This window comes from Lissotriton helveticus, chromosome 4_1, assembly GCF_964261635.1.
Source record: "Lissotriton helveticus chromosome 4_1, aLisHel1.1, whole genome shotgun sequence".
NCBI classification, from domain to species: Eukaryota; Metazoa; Chordata; class Amphibia; order Caudata; family Salamandridae; genus Lissotriton; species Lissotriton helveticus.
Window position 1 is genome coordinate 726,201,476 of NC_136063.1, and position 18,735 is coordinate 726,220,210.

General features: G+C 50.1%; 1 protein-coding gene across 1 annotated transcript in view; it reads right to left on the minus strand.

The window, feature by feature from the left end:
- The window catches only part of DSG2 (desmoglein 2), a 486,965-nt gene that overhangs the window by 289,210 nt on the left and 179,020 nt on the right, over positions 1–18,735 (minus strand). The window lies entirely within an intron of this gene.

The window sequence follows — 18,735 nt, forward strand, 5'->3', positions numbered from 1 at the left end:
GAGGCGAAAAGCCGGGAGTTGCAGCATTGTAAATTGTGAATTGTTGTGCTTTTAAAAATTACTTTCTTTCTTATGCACATTGCACTTTGAAGGCGCCGTGTAGCGGATCTAGCGCTCACGTGACCCCCTTCATCGCCGCTGGCCACGCCCTCCAGTAGGCCACGCCCCCTTCCCGCCCTTCGGGCCTTCTATTTCAATGTGCAACTTCAGAACGCGCAGCGGACGTGCGCAGCGGGCGCACCGTTCGTGCGCCGAAGGCACGCCTAAGGCAAGCCCGTCTGCGCCCGTCCGCGGCCGGACGGGGCTAGGGGCACGACTCCATGCCAAATTCACATCATACTCTTCTGTGGAGATTACTACCCTCCAAGGCCAATGGCCACTCTCAGAATCCGTCCGCAGGCACATTGCCTCATTAGGGCTCGCCCCTTCTTCTACCCCAACATCGTCGCCGCCTCTGCCGGCCTCACCGCCACACTGCCCTTCCCCGCCTGATCCCCTCCCTCCTACTCCTTCATTATCCGTTCTTTTACTCAACACCAGGTCAGCGGTCAAACACCATCATGAGCTGTTTGTCCTGCTCGACTCCGAGAAGCCTAACCTACTGCTCTTGACCGAGACCTGGTTCTGTGATTCTTCCCTCCCCGTTCTCTTGGCTACCCTCCCCCCTTCCTACGTTGCCTTACGCGCTGATCGTCCGGCGGGCAGGGTAGGCGGTGGAGTGGCATTAATCGCTCGGTCTGAGTTGAACTTTCAAACCCTTCCCTTCCCCCCCATCCACCCCACTGAATTCCTTGTTGTCCGTTCCCTTTCCTCCTTCCCCCCTATCACTGCCCTTTTGATGTATCGCCCACCCCAGTCTTCGTCTTTGTTCTTACCGGCATTTCAAGACCTACTGGCCACCCTGGTGGTCAACTACGCTTCGGTCTTAGTGCTAGGCGATTTTAACTACTGGCCCTCCGACCCTTCTGAGTGTTCTGCTTCGAAGGAATTCACAGAATCTCTTCTCTCTCTGAACTTTGTCCCGCACGTTTTTGTCCCCACCCACTCTCACGGCCACATTCTTGACCAGGTGTGGACTCTCAACCTTCCAGTTTCCCCGGTGACTGTTTCTCCCTGCCCCTGGTCCGACCATGCCTTTATCTCTTTCTCCATTCCTCTCAAACAAGCATCTAAAGTCCCACACGCCAAAAACACCTGGGCGCGGAATTGGAACAGAGTTGATCTTTCCTCCTTGACCTCTCTGCTTCAGAACTCCATTCCGACCCTCTCCGGCCTTTCATCCGACTCTCAAGCCAAGGCTATTAATGCCTGGCTTGCTGAAGGTTGTGACTCAAAAGCTCCTCTGCGTCGCATTTCCATCCGACGACCTAAGGACTCTAACAGGTGGTTTAACGACAACCTAAAAAAGTTAAAACTGACCGTTCGACAGGCAGAGAGGCATAGGAGAAAAAATTATTGCCCCTCACTAAAAACCCTTTATTGCACATCACTTGCCGAATATAAAACAGCAATCCTCGCCGCCAAAACCACCTATTTTTCAACTAAAATAACGTCAGCCGAAAATAAACCTAGAGAGATCTTCGGTATAGTGAATGACCTAGCCTTTTCCGACAGAGCCTCACCCCAAATCCCCCCATCCCAGCCTCTGTGCGACCAACTAAACACCTATTTTCTGGATAAAATCGTAACCATCAAGGCCAACATCCCTTCCCCCTCGTCTGCCTTCATCGATCGCTCTCCTCCCACTGCTCAATATCATCTTACCACCATTCCCCTCCTCACTAAGGAAGTATTCCTGGAGATACTTCCCAAAGTAAAATCGGGTTCTCCGGCAGACATCTGTCCGGCACAAATCCTGCAACAAATCTACTCCTCCTGTCCTGAACCCCCCATTACTTTCCTCAATAGTTCCCTAACGCAGGGAGTAGTGACCCCTGCGCTCAAATCAGCCACCATAGTGCCCATTCTAAAGAAGCCTGGCGCTGACCCGTCCATCTCAGCCAACTACCGCCCCATTTCCCTGCTGCCCTATCTGGGCAAGGTGCTGGAGCGCCATGTCACCGCGGCACTTAGTACCCATGTAGAGGCAAATGGGGGTCTGGCTTCCCGCCAGGCCGGCTTCCGCCCCAGGCACTCGACCGAATCAGTTGTGGTATCGGTCCTAGACAACCTCAGGAAGGGAATGGATCACAACAAACACCAGGCGCTGGTGCTCCTCGACCTTTCCGCCGCCTTTGACACGGTGGACCACACCATCTTACTGTCCCGTGTCAGGGCGGCGGGAATCGAGGGATCAGCCCTGGTCTGGCTTTCCTCCTTCCTGGGGGACCGCACCCAGGCGGTCCGGCTAGGAGACTTCACGACCACCTCACTCCCTGTCACTTGTGGTGTCCCCCAGGGTTCCTCTCTTTCCCCCTTACTATTCAACCTTTATATCTTTCCTCTCATTTTTGCTCTTCAGCAGCTGGAGGTCACCGTGTTCAATTATGCGGATGACCTCCAGCTCATCTTTGACCTATCCTCTTCTCCCCTCTCTGTCTCTAATTTCCAGTCCATTATGATTTTCATCAGGGACTGGATGAACCACAACCATCTTAAATTGAACCCGGACAAAACCGAGTTGGTTCTGACCGGTGGTTCTTCCAGTCCCTGGAATTCTCTTTTTTGGCCCTCTTCTCTTGGTCCCGCCCCCACTCCTTCAACCACGGTCAAAACACTGGGTGTCAAAATGAACAACCATTTCACCCTTCATTCACAAATTAGCTCTGTAGTCTCCTCCTGCTTCCTTACCCTCCGAACCATCCGCACTGTCTCCCGCTTCTTTTCCCCCCAGGCACTCAAGTTGATTATGGCCGCTCTGGTAATATCACGGCTGGATTATGCCAATGCCCTATACAACGGCATCCCGGCATACAGCCTGCGGAGGCTCCAAATGGTCCAGAACCAGGCGGCCCGGCTGGTCTATGGTCTCCCACGTTACCACCACTCCACACCCCTCCTCAGGGAGCTCCATTGGCTTCCTGTTAAGGAACGCTCCCTTTTTAAAACAGGCTGCATGGTCTTCCAGGCCCGCCAAGGCACTGCCCCCGCCTTCATCTCCTCGCTGATAAACGAATATGTCCCCACCAGAGAGCTTCGTTCCTCTTCTAAGTCTCTCCTTCAAATCCCACGTTTCAAACGCAAAAAGTGGGGTGGAGCCAATTTCTCCACCTTGGCTCCTTTATTTTGGAACTCCCTCCCCGACCACCTTCGCTTTGCCACTCATTATGTTTCTTTCAGCAAAGACCTAAAAACGTTCCTTTTCAAACAGGCCTTCTCCGTGTAAACTGGCCTTTTCTTGCCCTACGACAGGCTCATTTTGCCTCAGCTGCTGGACCCTTCACTAGCGCCAAGAAACCGTACGGTGAACGTTGCGCTTTATAAATGTTTTAAATTGGGAATTGGCTTTAGGGTAACCCTGGTTGAAGTATATTTGTGGAGTTAATGATTTATAGGAATTCATGGTCATCCATGCATGAGATCTTTTTGAGAATGGTGCCTTGTCCTCCAATAAGGTGATTTACATTTTTCCAAACTAGTTTTTTGAAATTGCTGTGACCAAGTTGTATGTCTCAATGCTCTGAGAGTTTAGTGACTTCCAAGGCTAGCTGAAGGTAATTTCGTGCCTCAGAGACGTCCCTGTGTTGTATGTCACGCCATAGCAGAGAGTTTAGTGTATTTGTAGTGGCGCTTCTTAGTTTGTGCCAACAGATGATATATGCCCCGTACCTGGCTAAGTCTCGTTTTTGCAGGCCGAACTCCAGTCTTATTTGAGCCGAAGATGTATAGAGCGGGAGGGAGAACATTGTTCTATAGGCTTTAACCTGTGTACTATCCAGGTCTTTAGAATCTCTTCCCCGCATTGCCTCACGATCGTAGGTAATCGAGGGAAGCAGTTTGGCCTGAATTACCTTCAAAAACGGGGTCATAGTCGGACCCATCAGTTGGGTTGACAGGTTTTTCATTGTCATGGCAATCAATAAGCCTCTCCTTCTTATTTCCTGCTTCTGGTGCACAAAAGATCCTTCTTTATCAAATGTGACTCCCAGATATTTGTACTCACAAGCTGGATCAATTTTTGTGCCACGAAGAAACCAAATCTTCTGTTGTTTTTTGTTGTTATTTATTGACATTGCTTGTGTCTTGCTGAGGTTTATTTGTAAGTTATTTTCTGTGGTGTATTTCTGCATTTCGGTCAGTAATAGTAGAAGTCCAATGTAGGTATGACTGAGTAGCACTATGTCGTTTTCCCACCTACCCTCGGTGAGTGGGAGTTGCAGGCATCAAGCACTTTTGGTAAGTCCGCCATAAAAAGATTAAACAAGGTTGGCGCAAGCACGCACCCTTGTTTCAATCCTTTAGTAGTTGGTACTTTTGAGGACAGGTGAGTGCCACTTCCTAGTTTCACCTGCACCCAGGTGTCCGTGTGGAGGAGCATCAGCATGTTTAGGGTTGACTGTGGTAAGCCCCATTGCGCCAGATTCCCCCATAGTCTGCCTCTCTCGATATTATCAAATGCAGCGCTGAAATCAATGAAACACAGATGTAAAGGAACCTTGGATGATTTTGCTGCGTCGATTATTAAAGAGATGGGGAGAATGTTTGTTGATGTTCCAGTCATTTTTCGAAAACCTGTCTGATTCAGCTGTATTATCAGGTTTGACTCAGCCCAAAGTGTAAGCTCCTCTAGTATGGTACCCGCAAAGAATTTAGCCTTGTTATCAATAAGGGCTACTAGGCGGTAGTTGTTTGGATCAGCCTGGTCTTCCTTTTTTTGTAAATTGGAACAATCGTTGAACCCCTCCAGGATTCTGGAATTCTGTTTAACGACCTGATTTCCAAGAATAAAGGTTGTATGATTTCTGCCAACTCTGTGTTCTTTGCTTTATAAAGGGCAGGTGGAACGCTGTTTGGTCCCGGGGCGCCTTCTTTCCTGCCTTTAGCTACCTGTTTTTTAATTAAGTCTAACTGCTGGCACCTCGAGGTCTCTGAAAGATTGATATTTATGCCTGAATAGGCCTGTTCCTGTGTGTCTGGCGTGCGCGTTTCCAGTTTTCTCTCTGGAATCCTGCTAGTCCCCATTTGGACTCCTAGATGTTCTGTGTGGTCATTGAAATGGCTGGAGAGATATTTTATCCAGATCTCTTCAGACATGTGAGACCCTATTTCTTTGTATTGCGGACGCATGATCCCATTACTGTTTCCGAAAAGCGGACACTGTGGTTACTGTTTATGTCGTATAAGAGTTTAGTATAAATCAATGAGAGAGAGAGGGAAAAACGAGTATACTCTCGGTCCCCCTGTTAGGCTAGTATAAACAACAGAAGAGTGTAGTTTCGTAAAAAAGCAAAAGAGCATGGAACAGAGTGTGCAAATCGATTGGATTTGTGTAAAAGGACCTCACTCACCAACCTGGTTGGTGACATGCTTCATCATTGGGCCCCACCGGGTGAAGCCGAATGCCTCCCCGGTGTGCTACGACGCCAGATTTGCTGCGGAGCTGGTTTTTTTGTGAAGGTTGTGGTGAGAGTGGTGGATATTAAAAATGACCAGATTGTGTCTTACGAAAAAAATGTATTAGGTAGCCAATCTGACATATTAAAAACTATGTTTAGGGAAAATTTTCCAAATAAATTGTTTGGATATTTCCACTTAAAGTGGGGTCAACATGTTTCTGCCCTTGTCGTTTTATTTACTGGGCATTCGTCAGGACCATGGGAAAGTGTACCTCGGCGGTATGGGCACGCTAAGGCCCACCCTAACCGGAGGACGTGAAAGTTTAAAAGCCTGTGAAAAAATGTGTAAACAAACCAACAGGTTTGTGGGGATGCCTCTAAATTAGAGGTGCCCATTGGATCTGCAAATACAAAATTAACAGACAAACATATAAAACATAAAATTAGTGCATTGGCTTAGGCGGTTTGCTCGTAATTAAACCATGCTCAAAGAAAGTGCTCTGGTAAAAACCTCAAGGAGGTTTACCAGAAAACTACTGTAATCGTATTTTACAGGGGCGGTGGTTCTAGCTTAGGAAGTGGCGGCTAGGGATGGTACATGATTCACGAAACGTTTCGTATTCACTATGACACCTGCACGCCTACTCGGGCGTTTAGCGGTAATGGTGGTGTTGGTTGTAGATCAATGGGCCCTCGAATGAGGCCAGTGAGCCCGAGATATGTGGCTACAACCCGACATCTTCATGCACCAAACACGTATCAAAAAGAAGAACAAAACGAAACGCTCACTGGTTATGTGTATGATGTTAAACGGTTTACCGGTGTATATGCTCTTACTTAAAATTGCAGCGAAGCGTAAAATAAACTGAAGGGCGTGGCTGAACCTGTCTAGCGGTAAGCAAGGCGCCCATACTATGTTTATTGAGATGTTTGCAGGAGCCGACAGCCTAACCGGTCGCCCTGGTTACCGCATGGCTTGCTCAGCCACGCCCTTCAATGTAACTTTATTGGTCACCTTGTGATAGTTACAACACTGCTCTAATTTCAATAGCGCTGATACATTGATATCTCTCATTATTTACATAGTGGTGTCACGCTTTATTTCTTCTAACAAACTATTCTGTGTTTAGAGAGTAATGAATATGCTACTTACCAGTATGCACCTGTTCTTGGCATGTAGGGCTGCTGACATTCATATCTATAGCATAGATCGCCGCCTAGTGTTGGGTCCGGATGATTGCACATTGTTGTCCTGGAAGAGTCTTCGAAGTATCATGAGATAGGTGGCTCCTCCCCTGGACTACAGTGCGCATGGGCATGGACTCCATCCCCAGATTGTTTTTAGCCATTGTGGCGAAGATGGAGTGTAACAGTGTGAGCGATGACCATGCTAAGAGTAAGTTTGAATTCTGCAGCCGCTACAGGCGCCGGGCGATATGAATGTCAGCAGCCCTACATGCCAAGAACAGATGCATACTGGTAAGTTGCATATTCAGTTCGAGGCATGTGGGCTGCTGAATTCATATCTATAGCATAGAATATATAGCAGTCCCTCCATTAACGGCGGCGGCCTATGCCAGCTGCAGACGTTTGAAAAAGTGTCTTAAGAACAGCCTGCCCTACAGCTGCTTGCTGTGCACATCTACACAGTAGTGTTTAGTAAATGTGTGTGGTGTAGACCATGTGGCTGCTCTACAAATGTCTTCCAAAGGTATATTACCAAGGAAAGCCATGGAGGCCCCCAACTTGCGGGTGGAGTGGGCTCTGGGGGGGGACCGTTAAAGTGCGCTTAGCCTTGTGATAGCAAATTTGAATACACTTAACGATCCACCTGGCTATACCTGCTTTGGAAATGGGGTTGCCTTTGTGCTGGGCCGAAAAGGCAACAAAGAGTTGCTGTGTCTTCCTAAAATCTTTGGTCCTATCGATGTAGTACATCAAAGCTCGTTTGACGTCAAGAGTGTGGAGCATTCTTTCGGCTACTGTTTCTGGGTTTTGAAAGAACGCGGGCAGTTCAAAGGTCTGATTGACATGGAACTGTGAAACCACCTTAGGAAGAAATTTAGGGTTAGTGAGCAGCACCACCCTGTTCGAGTGAATTTGTATGAATGGCTCTTGTACAGTGAGCGCCTGGAGCTCACTAACACGTCGCAGAGACGTAATGGCTATTAGAAAAGCCACTTTCCATGTTAAAAACTGAAACTCGAATGAATGCAGAGGCTCAAAAGGTGGGCCCATCAGCCTGGTGAGGACCACATTAAGGTTCCATACAGGAGCTGGCGGGGTCCTGGGAAGGATGACCCGTTTCAGTCCTTCTAGGAAGGCTTTAATGGCAGGCACTCTGAAAACGGAGAGATGCTGCCTGTTTTGGAGATAAGCTGCTATGGCGGATAAGTGTATCCGAATGGAAGCATATGCCAGCTTGCATTTGTAAAGATGTAACAAATAACAGATGTTGTGAGTGGATGCATCTAGCGGGTTGATGTTGTGTTCTGTACAGTAAATGACAAACCACTTCCATTTTGCTGCATAGCAAGCTCTGGTGGTGGGCTTTCTTGCCTCCCGTATGATATCCATGCAGTCGGGAGGCAAGTTAAGGTAGCCAAATTCTAAGACTTCAGGAGCCAGATCGCCAGGTTGAGCTGTTGCGGGTCTGGGTGCTGAATGTCGCCATGGCTCTGCGTCAAAAGTCTGGGCGTGAGGTGCAGCCTTTGATGCGGTACCACGGAGAGTTCTAGAAACATGGTGTACCATGGTTGGCGCGCCCACGTTGGAGCAACCAGGATGAGTGTCATCGAGTGTTGCTTTAGCTTTCGTGCCACCAGCGGTATGAAAGGTGCTGGGGGGAAAGCGTACGCAAATCTGCCTGACCAGTTCATCCATATCGCATTGCCCTGCGACTGTGGGTGAGGGAACCTGGCGGCAAAGTGTTGGCATTTTGCGTTTTCCCTTGTGGCAAACAGGTCTAACTCTGCATGACCCCACTGCTGGAAGTACGGGTGGAGTACTGATGGATGTATCTCCCACTCGTGCATTTGGTGGCTGTACCTGCTGAGCAGATCCGCCATCTGATTGTCCTTGCCCGGGAGGTGTTCCGCCATGAGGAAGATGTTCCTCTGAATGGCCCACTTCCACATGCTCTGAGCCATATGAGACAACTTTGGAGAGTGTGTACCTCCCTGCTTCTGAATGTAGTACATGGCTGTCATGTTGTCCGTCCGGATCAACACGACTTTGTTGCACAGATGTACTTTGAATCCCTTCATCGCCATGAAGATTGCCATCAGTTCTAGGTAGCTGATGTGCATCTTCTTTTGCTGCGTTGTCCATAGTCCCTGGACCGTGTAGTGGAGTACATGAGCTCCCCAACCCTGGAGAGACGCGTCCGTCGTCAGGATAATTTGTGGCACAGGCTCCTGGAACGGTCGGCCCTTGCAAAGGTTGTGTGGATTCCACCAATGCAGAGAGTTGTATGCCCGACCGGTCACCAACACTAGGTCGTTCAACTGTCCTTGAGCCCGATTCCACTGATGTGCCAAGCACTCTTGAAGCGGACGCATATGTAGTCTTGCGTGCGGGACTATGAAGATGCAGGAGGCCATCATGCCTATCAACTGCATGAACACTCTTGCTGGAAGCGAGTGTTGCGGTCTGAACTTCTGGATGAGCGACTGAATGCTGTCGATCCTCACAGAATTTGGCTGAGCCGTGGCTGCCAGAGTATCTATCGTCGCGCCCAGATACTGCCGCACAGGGGCTGGCTGAAGGTGCGATTTGGGATAATTTAGTGAGAATCTCAGACTGTGAAGAAGGTGAATGGTGTGGGACATGTTTGCGGCGCACAGCTGGGCCGACTTTGCTTGGACAAGCCAGTCGTCCAGATAAGGGTAAACGTGAATGTTCTGCCTCCTGAGGTGCGCAGCCACTGTCGCCAGGCATTTCGTGAACACCCTGGGCGCCGTGGTCAGCCCGAAAGGTAGGACCTTGAACTGATAATGCCGACCCTGAATGGTGAATCTGAGGTATTTTCGGAGTGATGGATGTAGTGGAATGTGAAAATATGCATCCTTGAGATCCAAGGTTGCGAGGAAGTCTCCCTGGTTGAGCAACGGAAGAACTTGATGCAGCGTCAGCATATGAGAGAATATACTGGTTTAGGGGTCTGAGGTCCAGTATGGGTCTGAGGGACCCGTCCTTCTTCGGGATTAAGAAGTACAGGGAGTACACTCCTGTGCCTTCTTCCTCCACCGGCACGAGCTCGATTGCCCCTTTTTGCAGCATGACAAGTACCTCCTGCTGCAATAAGTGCAAATGCTCTGTGGACATAGGACGGTGTTTTGGTGGCATGTTGGGTGGAGTGGATGTTAACTCCAGACAATAACCGAACTGGATAAGTTTCCGGACCCACCTGTCTGTGGTGATGGATTTCCAGACTGGCAGGAACTGCTGGAGTCTCCCCCCGACAGGTGTGGTATGGTCGGGGTGCAGCGGCAGGGCGTTACTGTTTGTTGGTGGCAGAGGAATGGGAGTTGTTATTTCCACGGCCTCTGCCCTTGGCACTGTTGCCCTGATAGACGCCTCTACTCTGCTTGGTGTAAGAGGATTGCGCCCCACCTTTAGTGTATTGCGTTTGCTGGGACATCTGGCCTCTGGAAACACCTCTGTTGCCTGAGCGACGAAAAGTACTGCCCCTAAACTGTTGGGACTGGAGAGCTCCCATGGACTTTGCAGTCTCGGTATCCTTCTTTATTTTTTCCAGAGTGGTATCCACCTCAGGACCAAATAACCTATCAGGGTTTACCGGTTGATTGAGGATGGTGGTTTGTATCTCTGGCTTGAAACCGGAGATTCTGAGCCATGCCTGATGTCTCAACATCACACTGGTGTTAATGGCCCTGGCCGCGGTGTCCGCCACGTCCAGTGCACATTTAATAGAAGCGTTGGAGATGAGCTTCCCCTCCTGAATGAGCATCTCCGCCGCCTCTTTATACGGATCTGGTAGATGTTGTAACAGGGTCTCTAGTGTGTTATAGTGCGCCCTGTCATATCTGGCCAAGAGTGCCTGAGTGTTTGAGATACGCCAGATATTGGCTGCTTGAGCCGCCACCCTCTTCCCTGATGCCTCCAGCACTTTAGATTCCTTGTCAGGGGGAGGAGCATCACCAGTGGTTTGCGAATTCGCCCTCTTCCAGGCATTAGAAACGACCAGAGAGTCCAATGGCAGCTGGCCCTTGATGTAGGTAGGGTCGCCAGGTGCCAGCTTATATTTCTTTTCAATTCTAGGGTTGATCACCCTGGCACGTGTGGGTTCTTTAAAAATGTCTGCAGCATGTTTCAGAACCCCTTTCAACATTGGGAGAGTTTTGACAGTCTTTTCTGCCGTGGAAAAGGTATCAAAGAGGAAGTTCACGTCAATAGGGTCAGCGTGCAGCTCCACGTCGTGGTTTTTAGCCGCCCTCTCAATTAGAGCATTAAATGCCGCAGAATCCTCAGTAGGAGAGGGTTTGATATTGTACACCTGAGTGTCCGGGGCAGTTTGCGGATCCCCTGGGTCCCCTGCATCTGCCCAAGAGTCCAGGTGATCCTCAGGATCAGTGTTGGCAGGGAAAGTTATACTCCTCGTCATCACCTTCCCCAGCCTCCACATCTGAATAAGTGGGTGAGGGTGTAGCAACTCTTGGAGTCTGTGGAGCAAGTGGCTCAACCAGAACCGGGGAATCCGCAGAAGGCTTCTTGCGCTTGAAAGGAATCGTGTAGGACCTAAAAGGCTGTGTCGCCGTGATCTTTCTCTTGTAGAGGGTAAGTTTACCGGTGTCGGCGTCGATAAAGTGTTCCGACTGCTCCTCCATCAAGGGTTGTCGATGCTTCAAGCTTCCAAGCTGCTGAGAAGGCTTCGACCCTGCAGACCCTTGCACGGGCGCTTTGGCGACCGACCTTGGTGCGAAGGCCTTCGGTGCCACCTTCGACGGTGACGTAAACAGGAGTGCCGTTGAAGACTTTGGCGTTGTGGCAGCCTGCTTCGGTCCACCAGCGTGTGGAGACTCGAGCGTCGATGTCTTGGTCTTCTCCGGCCGAGGTACAGGAGCAGCTTTCTTAGGTGCGCCGTGTCCTCCTTCCGCGTCGACGGCCTTCGGCGCCGACAACTTCGGGTCGGCGGCCTTGACTCCCGGGTTTGTGGCCCCAGTCTTCGGTTCGACGCCCTTGATCGATTTTGGATCGACGCCCTTGACCGACTTTGGCTCGACGCCTTTGGTCGACTTCACCGGGTCGACAGCCTTCTTCGGCTTTGGCTGCCCCGACATATCGGAAGACGAGGAGGCGCCCAGAGGGACAGACGTCTTCTGTTTCTACAGCGTCTCCATTACTTTCGCTTTCATCGACACCGAAGGTTTCACTTTCGGTTTCGTTTTGACCAACGGCGGCTCTGCAGAAGTGTCCGTAGCCGGGCCGAAGGCGAGGCTGTGGATCTGGGTGTAAGGTCTTGGGTAAGGCCGTGTGGCGATCCTGCGACCTGAGACTTAGTGATTGTTCGAACGGGGCATAGCTCTTCGTCTGAGCTATCTTCCATGGCCCCATAGGCCTCATTGTCGTCTCCCACCTCGTCGACGACTTCTTCTGCATCGAGCGCTTCGACGTCCGCGTTGTAGTTGTAGTCGATCTCCTTCGCTGGAGGTGAAATCTGCATATAAACTTCTTGTTCGCCTGCTTCTTCTCTCTCAAAGATGTCCACTGGTGCCGGGGCCGACTGCTGGGCCTCCAGTCGTGCCACGCGCCGAAGTCGAATCGTCTTACTCGATCGAAACCGGGAACAAGCCATACAGTTGGCTTCATCGTGGTCTGGAGACAGGCACTTGTTGCACACCGGGTGGACGTCGATGTGGGGATACTTCGATCCACACACGGGACATTTCTTGAACGGGCTCCGTTCCATGATGTGTCGTCGAAAGTCTTGTTGCGTCGACTGGGCCTCGAGCACCGAAGAGCCACGCGACTCCTCGGGATGTCCGAATCGGGAACTGAGCCGGAGCAGAGCTGGGCACCGAGCGCAAAACAATACCGACGGTATAGGAAAAAGCCTTCAGGCCTTGAGAAAAGTCTATATCGATTCCGAACTGGAGATAACGAATATACATCCGTACCCAATGGCGGAAAAAAACAATCTGGGGATGGGGTCGATGCCCATGCGCACTGTAGTCCAGGGGAGGAGCCACCTATCTCGTGATACTTCGAAGACTCTTCCGGGACAACAATGTGCAATCATCCGGACCCAACACTAGGCGGCGATCTATGCTATAGATATGAATGTCAGCAGCCCACATGCCTCGAACCTGGCGAAACCACTTGCTTCAGAGTCAGCGCTCTAGCTCCACATGACATCCAGCAGCAATCCGATTGGAGCTTTTCCCTCACTTCCGGTAACCACGCCCCCGCCGGCACCGCCTTCATTAACGATCGCGGACCCCGCCACACTATCCACGGGGTCTGGTCAGAGGGAGAAGACAAGTTCCGAACGGGTGCCTGGCATTGCGGGTGTGAGTCCTTCCTTCACAACTTAAAGCTAAGTAAACGTGCTCCCGCGATTGCTCACTTTTTATCGATTCTTACCTGTCTGTGGCTTTGTTGTCCTTCTTTTTCCTCTGTAGGGTGTGCCACTTTCGCCTCCACCCCCCTCCTGAGACCCATGGGGCGTGGATCGCTCACATAACAAGTGAGCATTTAGTTTTGTTCTTCTTTTTGATACGTGTTTGGGGCATGAAGATGTTGGGTTGTAGCCACATATCTCAGGCTCACTGGCCTCATTTGAGGGCTCACTGATCTACAACCAACACCACCATTACCGCTAAACGCCCGAGTAGGCGTGCAGGTGTCATAGTGAATAAGAAACGTTTCGTGAATCATGTACCATCCCTAGACGCCACTTCCTAAGCTAGAACCACATCCACTGTAAAATACGATTACAGTAGTTTTCTGGTAAACCTCCTTGAGGTTTTTACCAGAGCACTTTCTTTGAGCATGGTTTATTTACGAGCAAACCGCCTAAGCCAATGCACTAATTTTATGTTTTATATGTTTGTCTGTTAATTTTGTATTTGCAGATCCAACGGGCACCTCTAATTTAGAGGCATCCCCACAAACCTGTTGGTTTGTTTACACATTTTTTCACAGGCTTTTTAACTTTCACGTCCTCAGGTTAGGGTGGGCCTTAGCGTGCCCATACCACCGAGGTACACTTTCCCATGGTCCTGACGAATGCCCAGTAAATAAAACGACAAGGGCAGAAACAGGTTGACCCCACTTTAAGTGGAAATATCCAAACAATTTATTTGGAAAATTTTCCCTACACATAGTTTTTAATATGTCAGATTGGCTACCTAATAAAAAAATTAAATGAGACACATACTTGTCATTTTTAATATCCACCACTCCCACCACAACCTTCCCAAAAAAAACAACTCCGCAGCAAATCTGGCGTCGTAGCACACCGGGGAGGCTTTCGGCTTCACCCGGTGTGGCCCAATGATGAAGCATGTCACAAACCAGGTTGGTGAGTGAGGGCCTTTTACACAAATCCAATCGATTTGTACACTCTGTTCCATGCTCTTTTGCTTTTTTACGAATCTACACTCTTCTGTTGTATAAGAGTTTAGCCCAAACTTCGTTTTCACCATCTCTCTTGATGTTCCATTTTAGTCATTTGAGCGCTTCCCTTTGATGTTTCAAAAATACTCGTAAGCTGATGTTTCCAGGGGCTTTTCTCAACTTGCGTAGAGTCGAGTTTACTGATCTTTTAAGTTTCGTTAATTTTACTCTGTTCTTTCTTTAAATTATTTTTGCTACCCTCTTTACAAAGGTTGTCTTCTGAGAGGGAAGTAACTACAAGCTTTTTTAGCAGTATAGCAGTAGAGTGAGCTCAATAAGTAATGTGGCTGGCCGTAGTCGATGCTTGGATATCGAAAAGTTGAAGTGCAGCTTCGGCCTGGAAGTTCGTATTGGCAATCGTGCATTTAATCCTTTTTTGATTCAACGAGTGGATCAGTCCCATAGTTGTATCCGGCCTAATTAGGGTCGGCATATTTGCTATTATATGAAATTCCTTGGAGAGATGACAGCTGTCACCCATATCGCCCATTCTGAACCCAAAGATGTGAGGGAACAGCGCAAGGCTTACGAAGGTGTAGTCCAGAATGGAGCTTGTTGTGGTGGAGTAAAAAGAATTAACTGGAGGAGAGTCTGCCGGAAATCTTCCATTCAGTGCCCGAAGGTTTTGGTGTTCTAGGTCGTTGAGAAAGCGACTATTGCAAGTTTTTTTCCTGTCTATTAGGACACTTTGTGGTGGTATATTGTAAATTCTGTTTAAAGCCAGTACCTCCTCCCCTTCTGCCGAGCCAATAATATCTTGATTTAGGTCCCCTGTCAGAAGCAAGAGTGGATTTTCCATCTGAGTGACGTACTCGGCCAGTTGATTAGTGATTTTGGCTGAATCTTTCGCTTTATTTTTTGGATGTACATATGAATTGATTATGCAGACCTCCACTTCTTTTTCCTCAAGGACAATGCTTATTTTAACTGCTAGTGTTGTATTTGAGATTAAGTTCATAAGGGTTACTGACGCTATTGTTGTAGTGGAGACATAGGTAGCCAATCCACCTGAGTGATGGCCAAACCTGCTGGTCGTTGAGGCAGGTGTGGCAAAACATGTGTAGCCCCTGATGTGCTGTGGGTCCTTGAGCGAGGTTTCTTGGAGCATTATTATGTCAAAAAGGGAGACATAGTGCAGAAAATCCAGATCATCTATTTTTGTAGTTAATCTGTTAATGTTTCATGAGCCTAGGCTTAGGATTGGTTCCCTTCCCCTACTACAAACACTATCTTGTAGGTAGCGTCAGTCCTCCTCGGGCGTATGATGGTGGTTCGAGACAGTGCTTCCCTTGTTGGCCCCTGATATGACAAGCTTGGATGGGTTTTTCCATAGGTTTAGTTGGCATGTGAGTACATGAGAGTAGCGCATCTGCCTGAGCGGAAAACGAGACAGGCATGCACAATAGAAAGGTGCAAGCACAAGACATATGCATGAGACAAGAAGGCCTGCACACAGCACAGGATATTGTAAAAAGTATATATAAAAGTATATGCTTGTGGGAGCGAGCATGCACATGGCAGAAAGAAGCATTCAAGAGCCCAGTGAGAGCAAGAGGCACATGTCAGAAACAGGTGCAGGAAGAAGAGACACACACTTGAGAGGTGTTTGAGGCATGCAAGAAACAGAGGTGCATTTGAGAAGAGGCATGACATGAGGTCGAGAGAGGAGCAACAGATATGAATGTGGGACGGGCAAAGATTGCAAAAGTGTCTCTCAGTAGGCCTGCGAATTGGAATGTAGCAAGAGTACACAACTACAGCAAATAAACCTTTGCCTGCAATTTGTTCATCAAAGTGACTGTAAAACTGCTACTATGTGGCAGCAAAGCAGCGGGATTGCCAGTCAGACATACAGAAGAAAAACCTAAGCTAGAACAGAAAAGGAGTCTGGAAAGTTAGCTGCTGCATATCACTCCTCTTACTCCAGGCTGAATGGAGGAAAGCTAGCTATGCTGAGTGAGGGTGATCTGATGTACATATGGCGGGTGCGGTGGAGGGCAAGGATGGAGGACTGCAAGAAGTGATGACCAGTAGTATGTTAAACTGTGACAAATGGGTTTTCCTCTTTGGAACAGCAAATAAGTGGTGAAAGAATAGTAGAGAAGAAATTGAGGAATGACAGAAGAAAGGAGATAATTAATAGCAACCAAAGAAAAGGATGAGGCGGGACACAAATACATGTGAGAACAGCCAAGGATACATGAAAAGGAGCAGAGGATGGTTTGATAGACGATGAAGGAAGGGCAAAGGTGAAGAAAAAAAAAAAAAAGAGTTTACTTTGAGCCTCAAGTGCATCCTGCTCAACACCCGCTCCGTCCACTGACACGCCGTCGAACCCTGGAACCTCCTCGACACAACATCACCAGACGTCGCCTTCCTCACAGAAACCTGGATGAACGCCTCCTCAGCCCCCGAAATCACCATAGCCATCCCGGATCGCTACAAGATCACCCGGAGGGACCGCGTCAAACAAACCGGAGGAGGCATCGCCATCGTCCACAGAAACACCATCGGAATCACAACCAACTCCGACGACACCCTCACCGCCGCTGAACACCTTCACTTCCAGATACACACCGACCCCAAGACCACCCTCAGAGGCACACTCATCTACAGACCCCCGGGACCACGCACACAATTCAGCGAAGCCATCGCAGACTTCGTCAGCCCGCATGCCCTAACCTCCTCAGACTACATCCTCTTAGGGGACCTCAACTTCCACCTCGAGAACAACAATGACAGCAACACCGCCGCCCTGCTGGAGAACCTCGCCAAACTCGGACTCAAGCAACTGGTGAACACCGCAACCCACTACGCCGGCCACACGCTTGACCCCATCTTCTCCAGCAAGCACATCTCCTTCAGCCACTCCACCGGACTACACTGGACAGAAAACAGCTGCGTCCACTTCAAGTTCAGGAGAACCACGACCCACCACCACCCGTAACAGGTTCCCCACAGAAGCTGGAGCAAGATCACCGCCGACCAGCTCACCACCTCCCTCAGCCAGAACCCTCCCACCAACACGACGAACCCCAACGAAGCAGCCCGCAACCTCACATAGTGGCTCACTAACTGCGCCGATGACCTCGCACCCCTGAAGAACCCTCCCAGCAGACATAAAGCCTCGTGGTACACCAACGACCTCAAAAACTCTAAGAAAACCTGCCGCACCCTCGAGAAAGCCTGGCGCCACAACCAGACAACAGAAAACATGACAGCCCTCAAGAACCCCACCCGCAAACACCACCAGCTGATCCGCACCACCAAAAGGACAATATTCAAAGAACGACTGGACAACAACATCCACAACAGCAAGGAACTCTTCAGCATCCTTAAAGAGCTCTCCAACCCCAGCGCCTGCAACAACGACATCACACCCTCGCAAGACCTCTGCGACTCACTCGCCTCGTTCTTTCACCGCAAGATCGTCGACATACACAACAGCTTCGGCGCACAGAACACGCACCCAACCACGGAACCAGCGCACCCCACCACCACCCTCTGCACCTGGACCTCGGTCAGCACCGAAGACACCACCCGCACAATGAACACCATCCATTCCAGCTCCCCAACCGACCCCTGTCAACACCACATCTTCAACAAAGCCGACTCCATCATCGCACCCCAACACTGGGACATCATTAACAGCTCCTTCGCATCCGCCACCTTCCCGGAGAGCTGGAAACAGGCTGAGCTCAGTGCCATCCTGAAGAAACCCACCGCGGACCCCACGGACCTCAAGAATTTCCGCCCCATCTCGCTCCTCCCTTTTCCTGCCAAAGTCATCGAGAAGACCGTCAACAAACAACTCTCCGCCTTCCTCGAGACAAACGGATCCCTCGCAGTCCGGCTTCCGAGCAAACCACAGCACCGAGACCACCCTCATCGCAGCTACCGACGACATCACGTCCCTGCTCGACAACGGGGAAACAGCTGCCCTCATCCTCCTGGACCTCTCAGCAGCCTTCGACACCGTATGCCACCGCACCCTTTTGTACCGCACCCTGATACAGCGCCTCAGCAACACCAGAATCCAAGGAACGGCCTTGGAGTGGATCATCTTGTTCCTCGCCGGTAGAACCCAGAGAGTCCGCCTCCCCCCGTTCCGTTCCACGGCCACCGAAGTCATCTGCGGCGTTCCGCAAGGATCCTCGCTCAGCCCCGCCCTCTTCAACATCTACATGAGCCCCCTTGCAGCCATCGCACGCCAACACAACCTAAACATCATCTCCTACGCTGACGACACCCAGCTGATCCTCTCCCTCACCAACGACCCCGCCACCGCAAGCCTCCAGGAAGGAATAAAAGACGTCGCGGAATGGATGAGTCTCAGCCGTCTGAAACTGAACTCAGACAAGACGGAAGTCCTCATCCTGGGACCATCCCCCTCTGCCTGGGATGACTCCTGGTGGCCCCCTGCCCTGGGTACCGCCCCCAAGCCAAAGGACCATGCACGCAACCTGGGCTTCATCCTGGACTCCTCCCTCACGATGACCAAGCAAGTCAACGCCATCTCGTCATCCTGTTTCAACACTCTGCGCATGCTCCGAAAGATCTTCCGGTGGATCCCCACCGAAACTAGGAAGATGTCACCCAG